Raw genomic sequence first — 20,829 nt, forward strand, 5'->3', positions numbered from 1 at the left:
GACAGGCCATAAAACAACAGAGCCATCACTCAGCACCTCCCAGGGCCAGTGCCTGTGAAGGAGGTGAGCTCAGCCAGCGATCACCCCCAGTGGGTGCTCAGGAGTCATTAGCTGCAAAATGAACCAAGCCCCGCAGGCAGCTGATGCAGAGTAAGCGCTCGGAAGCATAACCGTCCAGATTTCTTTCTACTGCCTTAATTATTTCTAAAATAATTAATTAAGCTTTGACCAATTCCGGGCAACAATCAAGAATCCCAAATTAGTCCTCACCAGGCCCTGATTTCTGTGCTTTGTGTATATTAATTCAGTAACTCCTCACTGCCCCATAAGATAAGGTTATTATTGTCCCCCTGTTGAAGATGGGATCCCGGAGGCACAAAGAAATTAAGGCACCTGCCTACGGTCACTTGGCTGAGTCAGTTGAGCCAGGACATGAACCCGAGTCACCCAGCTCTGAGCATGTGCTGATGCCACTCAGGCTGGGTGCTGTTGCCACAGCTCATGGAACAAGAAGCTTAGTACCACTTCTTGAGAAACAGTGACAGCCAATGCCCACTGCAGAACAGATCTCACTTCTGTGCCTTTGAAGATGCCAATAAAATGACTTATTAGAATAAATAACCGATAAGGGGAAAGACACTCAGTGCACGTTTCCAAAAAACAAAATAAAAGGAACAAGAAAAGCGTGGCTAATCCATTTATCCATTTGCCCTAGGAGCAAGCATCTCAGCTGCCAAGCTCCATGATGGTGCATAATGAACCTGGCCCCCGGCTGGCAGGAGTAGGACTTGCCCGAAACTGCAGCATGAGGCACAGAAACCCCAGGCTCACCCAGTGGCCCACATCCAATTTCTGGTTTCTTTGCTTAGGCCCCCTCTCCCCTGAGACACTTGAAGGGGCAGCATCTGTCTAATCTGTCTCCTCTTTGCCATTGAGAGCTCTCTACTGACTTGCACTAGTGTCTCCAAAAAGCCCGCAGGAAGGTCTCTACCTGGCAGGATGCACCTGGTTCTTCCATATTTCTCCTCTGGGCCAGACACCCTCAGAGTGGAATTAGGAAAAGGGCCTCGCTGTTCTCTTCCCTCCCCACGGTGCTTCCTGGAGGCTCTCAGGCCAACCTGAGAAAGAGTCTCCAACAGCCCAAGTGCATTCATCTCACCAAGATCCTCCTGTTCCAGCACTAGGAGGCCACGCTCTGCACAGGAATATGCCTCCGCGGAGAAAGGAGGTCAATGACCCAATGCCTGTCCTGAAAGGGAGCACCTCAGAACTCCTTAGGGAGGGACATAGGGACAAACAAGGGAAACTTTAAATCATCTCATGCCTGAAGGAAAGAAAGAAATGCCTTCTGTTGCTGGGGAACATAACAAAACAAAACCAACCAGAACAGAAAGGAGCTCATTAGTTTCCTGTTGCCCCGAGAGTGCCGGGTGGCTCTCAGGGCTGAGCCACGGGAGATGATTTGGGGTTCTTGGCCCAAATCTGAGTCCCACAGCGGTTCTTGCACATCCGTTAATTGGAGGGTGGTGCTGTTGTGTCTGCCCCGTCCAGACCCTCCGTGGCCTGGCCACAGTGAGTCACATTTATAAATGAAAACTCCTCATTGAGCCATCATTACCGAGCCCTTCAAAGGCATCTTTCCAACTCATCTGTTAGGGTCTGGCTTCTGAAACTGTAGATGAAAGTGAGGAGCTCTGGTGTCTTTGGCCTCAGGGTCCTCAGGGCGATGATTAAGGTAGAAGCACTCTCTTCTACGTCCTTGCTGAATTTCCGTCCTCTCTCCCTGGGCTGACACGACCCCCACCGAGTCCCCACCTGAAATCTCCGCACTTGTGTGGTTTCCATCCTCCATCAGCTGCTGGGAGAGTTGTTGATGCCTCCTTAGTTATGAAACGGGCTTTTGAGGATGGCTCCTGTATTAGGGTTTTCCAGAGGGACAGAACTAATAGGATAGATGTACATATGAAGGGGAGTTTATTAGGAGAATTGACTCACATGATTCCAAGATGAGGTCCCACATTAGGCCATCTGCAAGCCAAGGAGCAAGGAAGCCGGTCTGAGTCCCCAAACCTCAAAAGTAGGGGAGCCAGCAGTGCAGCCTTCAGTCTGTGGTGGAAGGTCCAAGAGTCCAAAAGCTGAGGAACTTGAAGTCTGATGTTTGAGGGCAGGAAGCATCCAGAGTGGGAGAAAGATGGAGGCTGGAAGACTAAGATAGTCTAGTCTTTCCATCTTCTTCTACCTGCTTTTTATTCTGGCTGTGCTAACAGCTGATTAGATGGTGCCCACCCAGATTGAGAGTGGATTTGCCTTTCCCAGTCCACTGACTCAAATGTTAATCTCCTTTGGCAACACCCTCACAGACACACCCAGAAACAATACTTTGCATCCTTCAACCCAATCAAGTTGACACTCAATATTAACCATCAGTCGCTTATGTCTGCATCCCCGTCATGTGTGGGTCCTGTTCTGGATTCTGGACTGTGGGTGCTCCCCAACTTCTGGTACCTGGCTTGGGAAGCTGCCTTCATCTCAGCTCCTGGAGGACCCCTCTTCACTCCACACCTGTGTCCAGGGGCCACCTGAGTCTTTTGTGCTGCTTGAAGGCCATTCACTCTTGCAGCTCTGGGCATTCCTTTTATGTTGACGTGTGTTTACTCAAAAGAGAGGCATTGGTACTTATGGTCTCTATTTTCTGTTCATTTTCTCACAGGCCAAACTCCCAGGCTGAGCAGAGAGAGAAGTCCCAATTTCTTGCAGACCAGGGCTTGGTCTGTGACTTGTCTTCTGAAAGTTCCCAAAGTCCTCTCAGTTTGGAGACCTCCGGGCCTCTTGGGGCCGAGGTTCTCTACTGAAAATTCACTGGAGTAGAGCTGGGCTTAGCCTGGGGTACTTGCAGAAGAGTCAGAAGAATGCCATTGTAGCTGTAGGAGGGTGTATGCACCTCCTGACTGAACGAGGTCAGGTTCATGCTCCTCCCATGATACTGACTTAGTCAGCTGGTTTGCCACAGCTCTTTGTATTAGTCTGTTCTCATGCTGCTAAAAAAGACACACCTGAGACTGGGTAATTTGTAAAGGGAAGAGGTTTAATTGACTCACAGTTCCACATGGCTGGGGAGACCTCACAATCATGGTGGAAAAGCAAGAGACGTCTTACATGGTGCCAGGCAAGAGAGAGCTTGTGCAGGGGAACTTCCCTTTATAAAACCATCAGATCTCATGAGATGTATTCACTATGACAAGAACAGCCCGGGAAAGACCTACTCCCATGAGTCAATTACCTCCCACTGGTTATCTCCCATGACATGTAGGAACTGTGGGAGTTACAATTCAAGATGATATTTTGGTGGAGACACAGCAAACTGTATCATTCATATACCCAACTAATTCACACTGGACATCTATCTGTTCTGCATTTCCTGAGAGGGTTCCAGAGGCTGAAAGAAATGACCCCATAATGTCCTTTAGAGCAAATTGTCCCTTAGGTTTGAGCCCCACACCCCACCTGCAGAAGGCTTAATTGGTTTCTTGTTCTGTAGAAATCTGTGGGTGTGGCTGTGGCTGTGTCCAGTGTATTGGTGAGGGAATAAGTGGTCTCTCCATGCTTGCCAACATTGGAAATAGATGTTTCCCCTTTGGCCTCATTGATTCAGTTGACCCTATCACCAAGGAAAATGGCCCACTACCTGCAGCACGGAGAAGGTAAGCAGTCCTGGCTGTGATAAAGTGGGGGGTCTCTATCCTGAATGGTCACCTCCTGTCCTTCAATTTCTCACTCAGACTTTCAGTTATTTTATCCCTCTCTTATATCCCTTGCGATTTTTCTAAGACTGCAGCTTCTCATGGCATAACAAGCTCCTCCTGCCTCTGCTGACTAAGACCACTGCCAGCAATACCCTCAGGATGTCCCCTGGGTCATTTAGTGAAGAGTGAGAGAACCACAACCAACTGAGACAGGGGCCTTCGGAACAGGTGCATGGAAAGCCTACACTCCTGCCTTGCAGAACCACAACCCCAGGCTCTCAGAGGCTCTTTGGAAGTGCCCAGCTAGGGACGTGGATCTCTCTACCATCTCATCAACAGAAATCCCATCAGGCAGGCTTCCCAGGTTAGCACCCTTGGACTCAGGCAGCCACAGTATTTGCTGAAAAAGAAGCTTCAAGGGACTCCTCCTGAGCCAGTCACTTGGGAAAGCAGGGGACTCTTGACTTTGACTTCACCGTCAACACATCTCAGCTCACCAGATCCTATTGGATGAATTGAACAACTTACCTTTTCTCTACAAAAGGTGAGGAATTTTCTCTCATGTTGAAAACCACCATTGAGCTGCCTCCTTGGTGGGATGAGAGGTGGAGAGGGACAAGAATCCAGACAAGGCCTTAGCCCTTCATTTACCCCATGACAGTACAACTCTGTAGCTACATTCTACATGTCCCAATGACAGGGGATACATCAGCCCAGCACTCAATAAAAATACATCAAACAAAAGAATGAGTGAATGAATGAAGGATGCTCTCTGTCCCTACTCAATGGCTGACTCACTGACTGTTATGGACTAAAAGTATGTGGCCCCACAAAATTGATATGTTGAGATCCCAACCCCCAATGAGATGGTGTTAGGAGGTGGGACCTTTGGGAGGTGATTAGGTCGTGAGGGTGGAACCTTTAAGAATGGGATTTGCGCTTGCTGTGGTTTGTTTGTTTTCACCACATCTCATGTTGAAATTTGATTCCCAGCAAACTGGCTAGCCGTATGTAGAAAGCTGAAACTGGATCCTTTCCTTATACCTTATATAAAAATTAATTCAAGATGGATTAAAGACTTAAATGTTAGACCTAAAACCATAAAAACCCTAGAAGAAAACCTAGGCAATACCATTCAGGACATAGGCATGGGCAAGGACTTCATGTCTAAAACACCAAAAGCGATGGCAACAAAAGCCAAAATAGACAAATGGGATCCAGTTAAACTAAAGAGCTTCTGCACAGCAAAAGAAACTACCATCAGAGAGAACAGGCAACCTACAGAATGGGAGAAAATTTTTGCAAACTACCCATCTGACAAAAGGCTAATATCCAGAATCTACAATGAACTCAAACAAATTTATAAGAAAAAAACAAACAATCCCATCAAAAAGTAGGCAAAGGATATGAACAGACACTTCTCACAAGAAGACATCTATGCAGCCAACAGACACATGAAAAAATGCTCATCATCACTGGTCTTCAGAGAAATGCTAATCAAAACCACAATGAGATACCATCTCACACCAGTTAGAATGGCGATCATTAAAAGTCAGGAAACAACAGATTCTGGAGAGGATGTGGAGAAATAGGAACACTTTTACACTGTCAGTGGGAGTGTAAATTAGTTCAACCATTGTGAAAGACAGTGTGGTGATTCCTCAAGGATCTAGAGCTAGAATTACCATTTAACCCAGCAATCCCATTACTGAGTATATACCCAAAGGACTACAAATCATGCTACTATAAAGACATGCACACATACGTTTATTGCAGCACTATTCACAATAACAAGGACTTGGAACCAACCCAAATGCCCATCAATGATAGACTGGATAAAGAAAATGTGGCACATATACACCATGGAATAGTATGCAGCCATAGAAAAGGATGAGTTCATGTCCTTTGCAGGGACATGGATGAAGCTGGAAACCATCATTCTCAGCAAACTATCACAAAGACAGAAAACCAAACACTGTATGTTCTCACTCATAGGTGTGAATTGAACAATGAGATCACTTGGATACAGGGCAGGAAACATCACACACTGGGGCCTGTTGTGGGGTGGGGGTCTGGGGGAGGGATAGCACTGGGAAAAATACCTAATGTAAATGATGAGTTGATGAGTGCAGCAAACCAACATGGCACATGTATACCTATGTATCAAACCTGCACATTGTGCATGTGTACCCTAGAACTTAAAGTATAATAAAAAAAAAAAAGAGAAAGAAATTTGATTCCCAACATGATGGTATTGGGAGGTGGGGTCTAGGGGGAGGTGTCTGGGTCATGGGGTTGGATCCCCTGTGAATAGATTATTGCTCTCTCGGGAGTGAATGAGTTCTTGCTCTATTGGTTCCCATGAGAGCTGGTTGTTAAGAAGAGCCTGGCACCTCCCCTCTGTCTTGCACCACGTGGTCTCTGCACCCACCAGCTCCTGTTCACCCTCTCCATGGGTGGAATAGCCTGAGGTCTTCACCAGAAGCAGACACCCAATCATGAACATTGCAACCATCAGAATCCGAGAAAAATAAACTTTTTTATTATTTATAAATTACCCAGCCTTAGGTATTTCTTTATAGCAACACAAAATAGACTAGGACAGGACCCCTATAAAAAAGACCCCAGAGAGCTCTCGTTGTTTTTCCGCCGTGGGAGGATACAATGAGACGCTGGTTGTCTGCAACAAGGAAGTGGGCATCTCCAGCACCCAGCCATGCCAACACCCTGATCTCAGACTTCCAGCCTCCAAAACAGAGAAATACGTGTCTTATTGATAAGCCACCCAGTCAGTGGAGCTTTGTTATAGCAGCTCAAATAAACAAAGACACTCATCCACCTTGCACCCACCTTATCCAACCAGTAAGCATAAGCCAGATGTCTCTAGGGGGAGCCTCTGGGCTGGGCTCTGGAGACTGTGAATTAATTTTAGCTCAGCCTAATTACTGATCAGTCATGTAACGAGAGTGGGATCAATGCCATCAACAACCAACTCTAGCAGATGTGCAGACGTGGTTCTGGGTAGCACAATCAAGGAGAAGTTGGAATGAAGGGACTGAGTAACAGCCAGAACACTCCATCGTAAATAAGAGGGGTGTACGTAGGGACCCTTCAGTATCAAGGCATGGTGGAGGCATCCAGAACCCATGTCTAGAAGGACCAGGTTTAATCTTGGCTCCACCTCTTTGCAGTTCCGAAGCTCAAAGTAAATTACTGAGCCACTGAAAACCCAGGATGATATTGGCTGCGTGTGGCCAAGGATCCAGTGACACAAGGTCATGGACAGTGTCTTATTGGAAGGTGTTGGCTGTGACCCCCGACTCCTTCGACTCTGGCTTCGTCCATGCACCCAGCAGGGCTGCATTTTGAGGTGAAGACTGAAAGTTCTACCCACAGCTTCAGCTTGGAAAAATCACCCTGTGCACAGCAGGTGGCCTTGGCTCTGGAGCTGGCTTAAATTGCTGGTGGGAGGGTGGGCCATGGCTGTGAAGTGTTGGAAGACAGAAGAGGCGCCAAATTGGGTGAGATTTAATCTGTGAATGCGGGCCTTCTGGAGGGCTCCTGGGGCTGGGCTGGCGAGCTCTGGGGACAAGCCCTGCAGAGCAGGTGCCTCTTGTTGTCTCCCGGCAGAGATCCTGGCAGGAAAATGATGAAGGATGTGGCCTACCCTGGGTCTTGCTACCTTTTTGAGGTACTTCGGGGGTGAGTTTAGTAGTGATTAAAGATCCAAACCAAACCCACATGTCAAGGGATTTGTGAATTTCCTACCTGAAGACTGAACACTGCAGGGCATGTGAATGTTGTCACCTTTCCAGCATGGAGAGAGCCCAGGGCTGCGTCAACCCAGGGAGCCTGAAGGATGGCATCGGGGGGCCCTAGGCAGGCTCAGGCGGGCACTCACTGGCATCTTAAATCTTCTGCAAAATGGAGTCAGCAAAACCATAACCCAGGGACATTTCCGAGAAAGTGTTCTCTAGAATTAGCTGCAATATGGCACTAATAAAGAGAATAGTCTATAAAACGTTATCAGTTCTAATTGATAATTGGATTTTTTGTGTTGCCATAAGCAAGGCTAAAAGCTTTAGATATTGTATTTAAATTTCTACTTTAAAAAATCTGAGGAAGCCCAGCCAAGCTCTTCTATTAGAGAGAAAGTTGGGGGGTGGGGAGGAAGAGGGAAGAAGAGAGAGAAACAGAAAGAGAGAGAACTATTTGCATAAAATATGCTGGAGATAAAACTGGGAAGCTGGGTAGACAGGAGGGGACCTAGGCTTTAGTAATCCAGAGTGCTTAAAAATTATTTTGACTTCAATTTACTATTCTTAATCACTTCGCCAGCTTTAGCTGACACTGTTACCTAAACGTGGGACAAGCCGGTTTTCAGCTCTGCAGGGTTAGCTCTAGGCAGCGTCCCTGGGTTTAGAAAGGGTCGGGCTCCACAAGGAGCCTTTGGCTGGAGGATGCCATCTTGAGCCTCTGTGCAGAGAGGGCGGGGTGACAGCACTGTTTGAAGGCCTGCTGGTTTTGCAGGCCCCGGTAGAGAACTCTTTAAAGGGAGGGCCTGCATCCCAGAACCCAGTTCCAGAAGGGTCCCTAAGAGCATCCAGCTCAATACTGTCATTTGTGGGCTGGAAATGAAAGGCTGAGCCCAGGGGTCTCCATAGGCTGCAGATGGGGGTACAGGTGTGAATTCTCAGTTCTAAGAGGGAAGGTGCGAGCAGCAGCTGTTCAGGCATTAAATGGAACATAGTGCACCCAAATATTCTTAGCACTGAAAAATTCTACTCTGAAGGATTCGTTCTTTGGGTTTAAACATTGGCCTTTGCTTCAAACTTGTAAACGATGCAGAAATCATGGTATTGTCAGAACCCATTGGAGCTGATAATGACACATAAAACTTCAGCAGCCCCGCCTAAGTGTCAGGGGTGGGGCTAGGGTAAAGGGACTCTTATCCTCTAAAGGAGAGAAGGTCACCCAGACAGCCCCTGAGCCTATACCTCGACTTCCATCTTCTTCCTTCACAAGATGGATTCTCCATTCCTGAGGAGAGAAGGAGAGAACCCAGCAGGCCAGGGAAGGGGTCTGTTTCTCCATCAGGTGTTCTCTGGGAAACTGAAAGAGGAGGTAGGAGGTGATGGGCCTGGGGACACAGCAGGCGAGGTGCTGGGGGAACCCACTCCAGGTCCTCTGACCTGAACCACAGGTTCTGGCTCTGCAGCGTAAGGAGATGCCCAGCATGGACAAACCGTGTCTCCAAAGCCCAGATTTCTCTGCCTGGCTGCAGAAGGGACTAGAATGAGCAGGTGTGAGCAAAGCCCTTGGCATGTAGGGACTGACCAGTGAACCGAGGATCGTGGATCAGCATCTTTGCATTGTTTCCAATGCATAAGAGACCCCTAACCTCAAAGCACTGAGTGAGAGAGGAGGTTACAAAAGAGGAGTGTGTGTGGGGTATGCATGTGTGTGTATGGCAGGTTGTGCAGTGTGTGTGTATATGGTGTGTAGTGTGTGTGTATATGGTGTGTAGTGTGTGTGCATGTGTGTGTACAGGGGATTGTGTGGTGTGTGTGTGGGTATGTGTGTATATGGGAGGTTGTGTGTGGTGTGTGTGTGTTATATGTGTTGTGTGTGTGTGTGCACGTGCATGTGATATGTGTGTGTGTTGGGGCAGAAGGAGGTACAAGAAACAAGCCCTGGTCTCAGTCTGGTTGAAGACTGTTCCTCTGTGTGTCTGTGGCACCCACAGCTGTAGGTCTGAAGTTTTGAAGCATCTCCCAGGCTTAGGGCCATGCTGTGTGGCAAAGGGCCTCTCAGGAAGGAGCTGACCCCCCATCCTTGAGGTGGCCTGGGTTCTGCCCCACATCTGCCCTGACCCCCCAGAGGAGCTGGCAGTGCCAGCGAGGGGTGTACCACCGTTCCCCTCTATTCTAACAGAATAGTGCATTCCTTACATTTGCCCAATTGCTACAAATCAGTGTATAATCACTTCGGTTTACATTTCCAATTATGGAGGAAGCGAATTTTACCTACTAAACAATTCATCAGTTGAAATTCCCCTAGAGAAATATTACTGACTTTCTGGCTGTTGCCTCAGAATAGAGACCTGGGGCCAGTGGCTTGGAAGATGAGAGGCACTCACCGTCGTGCCTGGGGGCAGCTCCTTGCAGCTCACCTCCACCAGTCAGCAGCTGGGAGAATGTGGCCTGTAGGAACACTTGCCTGTTTTCTTGGCTATATTGCCATTAGGATCAAAAGAGCTCATCTACAGGAACGAGCATGGCCACCGCAAGCAACTGTACATCAATATGGTGTCCTGTTGAATCCTAAAGCCCAGAGCTGAACATCCCCAAGCATGATTGCTCAACGCCTTCCTCACCCCAGGCCACGATGGTTCCATGGTCCCTGCCGCTCCCAGCCAAATTTCTGCCAGCCTGGCCGATGCCCAGGGTGAGGCATCAACACTGTTGGTAAAGGCACCGATGGCCCTCGCCAGCCCTCACGTGGAATGTACCTTAGCGGTGGTCTGACCTGAGCCACTTCCTGAAGCTGCAGGGCTGGGGGACGTTTGCTGCAGACTGGGTACTTAAAACAACAGAAACTTATTGTCTCCCAGTTCTGGAGGTTAGAAGTCTAAGATCAAGGGTTGCTTTCTTCTGGGGCAGTGAAGGAAAACCTGCCCCACACCACTCTGCTGGTGGTTGCTGGCAATCATTGGCAGTTCTGGGCTTATAGATGCATCACCTCGATCTCTGCCTTTATCTCTATCTGGCCTTATCCCTGCACCTGTGCCCCTCAGCCTGCATCTCCCCTTTTTATAAGGACACCAGTCCAACTGATCAGGGGCCCACCCTGCTCCAGTATGTCCTCATTTTTGACTTAACTAATTCCAACCGCAAGGATCATATTTCCGAGTAAGGTCACATTCTAAGTTACTGGTGGGTAGGACTTCAGCATAAGATATTTGAGAGGGAACAACTCAACTGTAGCATAACCCAGCTCTCCTGTGATATGTTCACGATAGAGGAGCCTCGAGTGGATGCGAGTTAGAGACCAATCATGACGCCTCAGCAGATGCTGGACTGTGCCCCAGGCCAAGTCTCTTGCACCTCACTGGGCCTCAGTTTCCTCATCTGTAAACGAGAAGTGGGACCCACTCCAGAGAGTCATTCTGTGGATGGAATGCGGCCACGTGGCTTTGCTGTGGGATCTGCTTGCTGGGGTCCAGGCAGATTCTGCCTTCAGCAGGGCACCTGCAGCTCCTGCACCATCAGGCCCGCTGTGTCCCTGTGCCAATGCCCCTACACCCCACTGCAGGAGATCTGCCTCCACCTCCACCTCTGCTGCCTGACTCCTATTTCGTGTCTGCTTCTTGGGCCCCAGGGTTGCACCAATTCAGCTCCCTCTGTCCTCTGTAGTCTGCCCACCCCACTGAGAAGGACCCAGACATTACAGGGTGGACTCGAGTGGCCATTGCTACTGGGCTTGCTTCTGGAAGGCTCGTGAGGCTGCTTCCTCACCAGGGCCCATCCAGGGTCCTAAAGGCACCAACAGTGTGACTCAGCACAGGGGTTCATGTGCACCGGGGGCCACTAAATTCTTCCCCTGTTTGTGCCACTGATTTTCCAGCCTCGGCCTTAATGTGCCACTTCCCTCTTTGCTAGCCTCTTCTTTTACTGGCGATGATAAACTTCAGTAATGTAACACCCAGAGCTCCACCAGGCCCAGGTATTTCTTCTCTGCCTCTTTGGAAGCCTTGGAGAGCTCAGGACCTGGCTGAGCCCCAGGGAACCCAAATTCCATGCCTCTCTCTTTCTGAGCTCTGCAAAATGTCCCCTTGGCACCTGGAATCCGGATCCACTGCCAGGATCACCCGAGTGGTCTTAGAAGGCAGACACCCCCTGAGAGGGCAGCTTATGGTTATTTCAGGGGGGCTTCCCACGCTTTTCATTTATTTGAGACAGCCCCCATGGGATTGTCCCTGAGCATGTGCGACAGGACTGATGGCCTCCATGCTGGGCCCTTGGCAGTTGTGTTCATGTCACACTAATGAGGAGAAGTGAAGCTTGTGCAGTGAGCACACCGCTAATGGGTGTCCACAGCAGCCTGTTCAAAATGAACTGACTCTCCTTTTCTCATTCTATTTACTGAAAAAAAGTTCCCTTTAAAAAATTAAGAGTTGAAGGGAATTTGTCAAAAGGCCATTACCTGCGGACATTTCTACCGGGTTGCCTCTTGGAGTGCTTGTGCATAATTAATTAGAAGGCACAGCTCTTACAGTCCCTACATAAAAGTTAAAACCCATTTTACCGTGTTCTATATTTTCTGCTCAGCATCACTGTCAGGCAAGTTTCAAGGGAGACAGGTATTTGCATACGGTGCCAAGCTGAAGTTTCCATAGCAACAGGCTTCCTTGGAGAGCTCTACAAATGGGCTCCATCCTCACTTTCAGGTTCCACCCAAAACACTGGGTGAGAGCTGTGTGTGAGGGAGGACTGGCACCTCCAACACCTACAACCGCTGCAACTACTCACCCCATGCCTATTTACTTATGAAAACAGACCTGATGAGTTGAGATACTGACCAAAAAAAAAAGTGTTGTGTAGTCACAGCTTCAGACTAAACAAGCAAAAAGAAGGCAGAGGAGGAGATAGAGGAGGACAAACATGAGGAAGAAGAGGAGGAGAAGGAGTAGGGAGATGAGGAGGAGGAAGAGGACCAGGAGAGGGGAAAATGAAGAGGAGGCAGGGAAGGAAGAGAAGAGAGAGGAGGAGGAGAAGGGAGAAGAAGAGGAGAAGAAAAAGGAGGAGAAGGAGGAGGAGGCAGCTCCTTTGACCTTTTTGCCAAGGAGACAATGGCCTTTTCTTCCCAAAGACCCAGGCTCCTCTGAAACCAGGGCTGCCATTCTATGAAGGAGGACAGCGTGTACGGCTGGCATGAGCTGTTTTCAAGGGGGAAGCACATCAGGGTTGCACTATCCTGGAAGGAAGGAACTGGAGTCTGCAGTTAGAAAAGAGAAAAGTGGCCCAAACTTTGCAATTGGGAAGTGCCAGGGACAGGGCCCTAACCACAGGTGTTTGTAGAGGCTAAGATTTTGAACATGAGTCCCTAGGTGCCTCTGCAAGTTGCCTGGTGGCTAACTTTGGACAGAGGAGATTACTCGCAATGGGGATATGAGCTTGGGCAGGGAGTCTGAGAGGCTTCTATCTGTCATGGATGGAGACCTTGCCCTGAGGACTCCTAGAGCCTCTGGTTCTAGGAGACACAGGAGAGCAAAAGGAGGATACAGAGAAATGAGACTTCTCTTCAATCATATGGAAAAAGGGCTAGAAATAAATGCATTTTAGAGATGCCATGTTTTAAATTGCACCTCATGTGCCATGGAGCTATTCCTGCCTGTTGTGTAGGGCAATTCATTAAGCAAAGCTGAGCACAGATGTAGTTGCTGGGAAAATTATGCATGTAAGAAGTTAAGGGAAAAGAATTTTTCCCATATGCACAGTTCTTACAATTTATAAAACATATCCACACACTTTATGCCTTTGAAACTTGTCAGCGATCTTAAAACTAAGAGGCTGCCTAAAAGGGGGAGTGTACCCCCATTTAACCTGTGGTAAAACGGAGACCAAGAGGGGCAGAATGACTTGCCCAAAACTTCATGGGTAATGATTGGGATCATCAGTGCTAACTTCTATCAGCCTCAACAGAATAATTCAGAATTGGTTCAAAATACAAAGATCATTTGGAAGTCTTATTTAAAAAAAAAGATTAAAAACAGGTGACAGGATTCTTGGGCTCAAATCCTAGCTCTGCTGTGAGCTTCTTGCATGACTGCACCTGTGCTTCATCATCAATAAAGTGGGGATAAAACTGGGGTCTCCCGGGGAGAGGTTCCAAGATGGTCGAATAGGAGCAGCTCCAGTCTACAGCTCCCAGTGTGAGCGACGCAGAAGATGGGTGATTTCTGCATTTCCAACTGAAGTACTGGGTTCATCTCACTGGGGCTTGTCGGACAGTGGTTGAAGGACAGTGGCTGCAGCACACGGAGTGTGAGCCGAAGCAGGGTGGAGTATCACCTCATCCAGGAAGTGCAAGGGGTCAGGAAATTCCCTTCCCTAGCCAAGGGAAGCCGTGAAAGAGGGCACCTGGAAAATCGTGTCTCTCCCACCCTAATACTGTGCTTTTCCAATGGTCTTAGCAAACGGCACACCAGGAGATTATATCCCATGCATGGCTCAGAGGGTCCCACGCCCATGGAGCCTTGCTCACTGCTAGCACAGCAGTCTGAGATCCAACTGCAAGGCAGCAGCAAGGCAGGGGGAGGGGCGCCCACCATTGCTGAGGCTTGAGTAGGTAAACAGAGTGGCCGGGAAGCTCGAACTGGGTGGAGCCCACCACAGCTTAAGAGGGCCTGCCTGCCTCTGTAGACTCCACCTCTAGGGGCAGGGCATAGCTGAACAAAAGGCAGCAGAAACTTCTGCAGACTTAAAAGTCCCTGTGTGACAGCTTTGAAGAGAGTAGTGGTTCTCCCAGCATGGAGTTTGAGATCTGAGAACGGACAGACTGCCTCCTTAAGTGGGTCCCTGACCCCCGAGTAGCCTATCTGGGAGGCACCTCCCAGTAGGGGCCGACTGACACGTCATACGGCCAGGAGCCCCTCTGAGATGAAGCTTCCAGAGGAACGATCAGACAGCAACATTTGCCGTTCTGTAATATTTGCTGTTCTGCAGGCTCCGCTGGTGATACCCAGGCAAACAGGGTCTGGAGTGGACCTCCAGCAAACTCCAACAGACTTGCAGCTGAGGGTCCTGTTGGAAGGAAAACTAACGAACAGAAACGACATCCACACCAAAACCCCACCTGTATGTCACCATCATCAAAGACCAAAGGTAGATAAAACCACAAAGATGGGGGAGAAACAAGAGCAGAAAAGCTGAAAATTCTAAAAATCAGAGCTGCTGTTCTCCTCCAAAGGAATGCAGCTCCTTGCCAGCAATGGAACAAAGCTGGACAGAGAATGACTGATGAGTTGAGAGAAGAAGGCTTCAGATGATTGGTAATAACAAACTTCTCTGAGCTAAAGGAGGATGTTTGAACCCGTCACAAAGAAGCTAAAAACCTTGAAAAAAGATTAGATGAATGGCTAACTAGAATAAACAATGTACAGAAGACCTTAAATTACCTGATGGAGCTGAAAACCATGGCATGAGAACTACGTGATGCATGCACAAGCTTCAGTAGCTGATTCAATCAACTAGAAGAAAGGGTATCAGGGATTGAAGATCAAATGAATGAAATGAAGCAAGAAGAGAAGTTTAGAGAAAAAAGAGTAAAAAAAAATGAACAAAGCCTCCAAGAAATATGGCACTATGTGAAAAGACCAAATCTACTTCTGATTGGTGTACCTGAAAGTGATGAGGAGAATGGAACCAAGTTGGACAACACTCTTCAAGATATTATCCAGGAGGACTTCCCCAACCCAGAAAGGCAGGCCAACATTCGAATTCAGGAAATACAGAGAATGCCACAAAGATACTCCTAGAGAAGAGCAACTCCAAGACAAATAATTGTCAGATTCACCAAAGTTGAAATGAAGGAAAAAAATGTTAAAGGCAGCCAGAGAGAAAGGTCAGGTTACCCACAAAGGGAAGCCCATCAGACTAATAGCGGATTTCTTGGCAGAAACTCTACAAGCCACAGGAGAGGGGGGACCAATATTCAACATTCTTAAAGAAAAGAATTTTTAACCCAGAATTTCACATCCAGCCAAACTAAGCTTCATAAGTGAAGGAGAAATAAAATACTTTACAGACAAGCAGATGCTGAGAGATTTTGTCACCACCAGGAGTGCCTTACAAGAGCTCCTGAAGGAAGCACTAAACATGGAAAGGAACAACTGGTACCAGCCACTGCAAAAACATGCCAAATTGTAAAGACCATCGATGCTAGGAAGAAACTGCATCAACTAACGAGCAAAATAACCAGCTAACATCATAATGACAGGATCAAATTCACACATAACAATATTAACCTTAAATGTAAATGGGCTAAATGTTCCAATAAAAAAGACACTGACTGGCAAATTGGATAAAGAGTCAAGACCCATCAGTGTGCTGTCTTCAGGAGACCCATCTCACGTGCAGAGACACACATAGGCTCAAAATAAAGGGATGGAGGAAGATCTACTAAGCAAATGGAAAACAAAAAAAAAAGCAGGGGTTGCAATCCTAGTCTCTGATAAACAGACTTTAAACCAACAAAGATGAAAAGAGACAAAGAAGGCCATTACATAATGGTAAAGGGATCAATTCAACAAGAAGAGCTAACTATCCTAAATATATATGCACCCAATATGGGAGCACCCAGATTCATAAAGCAAGTCCTTAGAGACCTAAAAAGAGACTTCAACTCCCGCACAATAATAATGGGAGATTTTAACACCCCACTGTCAACATTAGACACATCAACGAGACAGAAAGTTAACAAGGATATCCAGGAATTGAACTCAGCTCTGCACCAAGCAGACCTAATAGACATCTACAGAACTCTCCACCCCAAATCAACAGATTATACATTCTTCTCAGCACCACATCACACTTATTCCAAAATTGACCACATAGTTGCAAGTAAAGCACTCCTCAGCAAATGTAAAAGAACATAAACTATAACAAACTGTCTCATAGGCCACAGTGCAATCAAACTAGAACTCCGGATTAAGAAACCCACTCAAGGCCAGGCGTGGTGGCTCACCCCTGTAATCCCAGCACTTTGGGAGGCCAAGATGGGCGGATCACGAGGTCAGGAGATCAAGACCATCTTGGCTAACATGGTGAAACCCCGTCTCTACTAAAAATACAAAAAATTAGCTGGGCACGGTGGTGGGTGCCTGTAGTCCCAGCTACTCGGGAAGCTGAGGAAGGAGAATGGTGTGAACCCCAGAGGCGGAGCTTGCAGTGAGCCGAGATAAGCACCACTGCACTCTGGCCTGGGCGTAACAGCGAGACTCCATCTCAAAAAAAAAAAAAAAAAGAAAAAAGAAACCCACTCAAAACCATTCAACTACATGGAAACTGAACAACCTGCTCCTGAATGACTACTGGGTACATAACGAAATGAAGGCAGAAATAAAGATGTTCTTTGAAACCAATGAGAACAAAAACACAACATACCAGAATCTCTGGGACACATTTAAAGCAGTATGTGGGGGGGAAATTTATAGAACTAAATGCCCACAAGAGAAAGCAGAAAAGATCTAAAATTGACACCCTAACATCACAATTAAAAGAACTAGAGAAGCAAGAGCAAACACATTCAAAAGCTAGCAGAAAGGAAGAAATAACTAAGATCAGAGCAGAACTGAAGGAGATAGAGACACAAAAAACCCTTCAAAAAATCAATGAATCCAGGAGCTGTTTGTTTGAAAAGATCAACAAAATTGATAGACCGCTAGCAAGACTAATACAGAAGAAAAGAGAGAAGAATCAAATAGATACAATAAAAGATGATAAAGGGGATATCACCACTGATCCCACAGAAATATAAACTGCCATCAGAGAATAATATAAACACCTCTATGCAAATAAACTAGAAAATCTAGAAGAAATGGATAAATTCCTGGACACATACACCCTCCCAAGACTAAACCAGGAAGAAGTTGAATCCCTGAACAGACCAATAACAGGCTCTGAAATTGGGGCAATAATTAATAGCCTACCAACCAAAAAAAGTCCAGGACCAGACAGATTCACAGCTAGATTCTACCAGATGTACAATGAGGAGCTGGTATCATTCCTTCCGAAACTGTTCTAATCAATAGAAAAAGAGGGAATTCTCCCTAATTCATTTTTTGAGGCAAGCATCATCCTGATACCAAAGTCTGGCAGAGACACAACAAAAAAAAGATAATTTTAGACCAATATCCCTGATGAATGTCGATGCAAAAATCCTCAATAAAATACTGGCAAACCAAATCCAGCAGCACATCCAAAAGCTTATCCACCACGATCAAGTGGGCTTCATCACTGGGATGCAAGGCTGGTTCAACATACGCAAATCAATAAACGTAATCCATCATATGAACAGAACCAAAGACAAAAACCACATGATTATCCCAATAGATGCAGAAAAGGCCTTCAATAAAATTCAACAGCCCTCCATGCTAAAAACTCAATAAATTAGGTATTGATGGGATGTATCTCAAAATAATAAGAGCTATTTATGACAAATTCACAGCCGATATCATACTGAATGGGCAAAAACTGGAAGCATTACCTTTGAAAACTGGCACAAGACAGGGATGCCCTCTCTCACCACTCCTATTCAACATAGTGCTGGAAGTTTTGGCCAGGGCAATCAGGCAGGAGAAAGAAATAAAAGGTATTCAGTTAGGAAAACAGGAAGTCAAATTGTCCCTGTTTGCAGATGACATGATTGTATATTTACAAAACCCCATAGTCTCAGCCCAAAACCTCCTTAAGCTGATAAGCAACTTCAGCAAAGTCTCAGGATACAAAATCAATGTGCAAAAATCACAAGCCTTCCTATACACCAATAACAGACAAACAGAGAGCCAAATCATGTGTGAACTCCCATTCACAATTGCTTCAAAGAGAATAAAATACGTAGGAATCCAACTTACAAGGAATGTGAAGGATCTTTTCAAGGAGAACTGTAAACCACTGCTCAAGGAAATAAAAGAGGATACAAACAAATGGAAGAACATTCCATGCTCATGGATAGGATGAATCAGTATCATGAAAATGGCCATACTGCCCAAGGTAATTTATAGATTCAATGCCATCCCCATCAAGCTACCAATGAGTTTCTTCACAGAATTGGAAAAAACTACTTTAAAGTTCATATGGAACCAAAAAAGAGCCTGCATTGCCAAGACAATCCTAAGCCAAAAGAACATAGCTGGAGGCATCACGCCACCTGACTTCAAACTGTACTACAAGGCTACAGACACCAAAACAGCATAGTACTGGTACCAAAACAGAGATACAGACCAATGGAACAGAACAGAGCCCTCAGAAATAATGCCGCATATCTACAACCATCTGATCTTTGACAAACCTGAGAAAAACAAGCAATGGGGAAAGGATTCCCTATTTAATAAATGGTTCTGGGAAAACTGGCTAGCCATATGTAGAAAGCTGAAACTGGATCCGTTCCTTACACCTTATACAAAAATTAATTAAAGATGGATTAAAGACTTATATGTTAGACCTAAAACCATAAAAACCCTAGAAGAAAACTTAGGCAATACCATTCAGGACATAGGCATGGGCAAGGACTTCATGTCTAAAACACCAAAAGCAATGGCAACAAAAGCCAAAATTGACAAATGGGATCTAATTAAACTAAAGAGCTTCTGCACAGCAAAAGAAACTACCTTCAGAGTGAACAGGCAACCTACAAAATGGGAGAAAATTTTCACAACCTACTCATCTGACAAAGGGCTAATATCCAGAATCTACAATGAACTCAAACAAATTTACAAGAAAAAAACAAACAACCCCATCAAAAAGTGGGCGAAGGATATGAACAGACACTTCTCAAAAGAAGACATTTATGCAGCCAAAAAACACATGAAAAAATGCTCATCATCACTGGTCATCAGAGAAATGCTAATCAAAACCACAATGAGATACCATCTCACACCAGTGAGAATGGCGATCATTAAAAAGTCAGGAAACAACAGGTGCTGGAGAGGATGTGGAGAAATAGGAACACTTTTACACTGTTGGTCAGACTGTAAACTAGTTCAACCATGGTGGAAGTCAGTGTGGCGATTCCTCAAGGATGTAGAACTAGAAATACCATTTGATCCAGCCATCCCATTACTGGGTATATACCCAAAGGATTATAAATCATGCTGCTATAAAGACACATGCACATGTATGTTTATTGCGGCACTATTCACAATAGCAGACTTGGAACCAACCCAAATGTCCAACAAAGATAGACTGGATTAAGAAAATGTGGCACATATACACCATGGAATACTATGCAGCCATAAAAAATGATGAGTTCATGTCCTTTGTAAGGACATGGATGAAACTGGAAACCATCATTCTCAGCAAACTATCGCAAGGACAAAAAACCAAACACCGCATGTTCTCACTCATAGGTGGGAATTGAACAATGAGAACACATGGACACAGGAAGGGGAACATCACACTCCGGGGACCGTTGTGGGGTGGGGGGAGGGGGGAGGGATAGCATTTGGAGATATACCTAATGCTAAATGATGAGTTAATGGGTGCAGCACACCAACATAGCACATGTATACATATGTAACAAACCTGCACGTTGTGCACATGTACCCTAAAGCTTAAAGTATAATAATAATAAAATAAATTAATTAAAAAAAAGAAACTACCATCAGAGTGAATAGGCAACCTACAGAATGGGAGAAAATTTTTGCCATCTACCCATCTGACAAAAGGCTAATACCCAGAATCTACAAAGAACTTAAACAAATGTACAAGAAAAAATCAAACAACCCCATCAAAATGTGGACAAGGGATATGAACAGACACTTCTCAAAAGAAGACATCTATGCAGCCAACAGACACATGAAAAAATGCTCATCATCTCTGGCCATCAGAGAAATGCAAATCAAAACCACAATGAGATACCATCTCACACCAATTAGAATGGCGATCATTAAATGTCAGGAAACAGCAGGTGCTGGAGAGGATGTGGAGAAATAGGAACACTTTTACACTGTTGGTGGGACTCTAAACTAGTTCAACCATTGTGGAAGACAGTGTGGCGATTCCTCAAGGATCTAGAGCTAGAAATGCCATTTGACCCAGCCATCCCATTACTGGGTATATACCCAAAGGACTATAAATCATGCTGCTATAAAGACACATGCACACGTATGTTTATTGCGGCACCATTCACAATAGCAAAGACTTGGAACCACCCCAAATGTCCAACAACGATAGACTGGATTAAGAAAATGTGGCACATATACACTATGGAATACTATGCAGCCATAAAAAAGGATGAATTCATGTCCTTTGTAGGAACATGGATGAAGCTGGAAACCATCATTCTCAGCAAACTATCACAAGGA

The sequence above is a fragment of the Pan troglodytes genome, chromosome 1 (assembly GCF_028858775.2).
Source record: "Pan troglodytes isolate AG18354 chromosome 1, NHGRI_mPanTro3-v2.0_pri, whole genome shotgun sequence".
NCBI lineage: Eukaryota > Metazoa > Chordata > Mammalia > Primates > Hominidae > Pan > Pan troglodytes.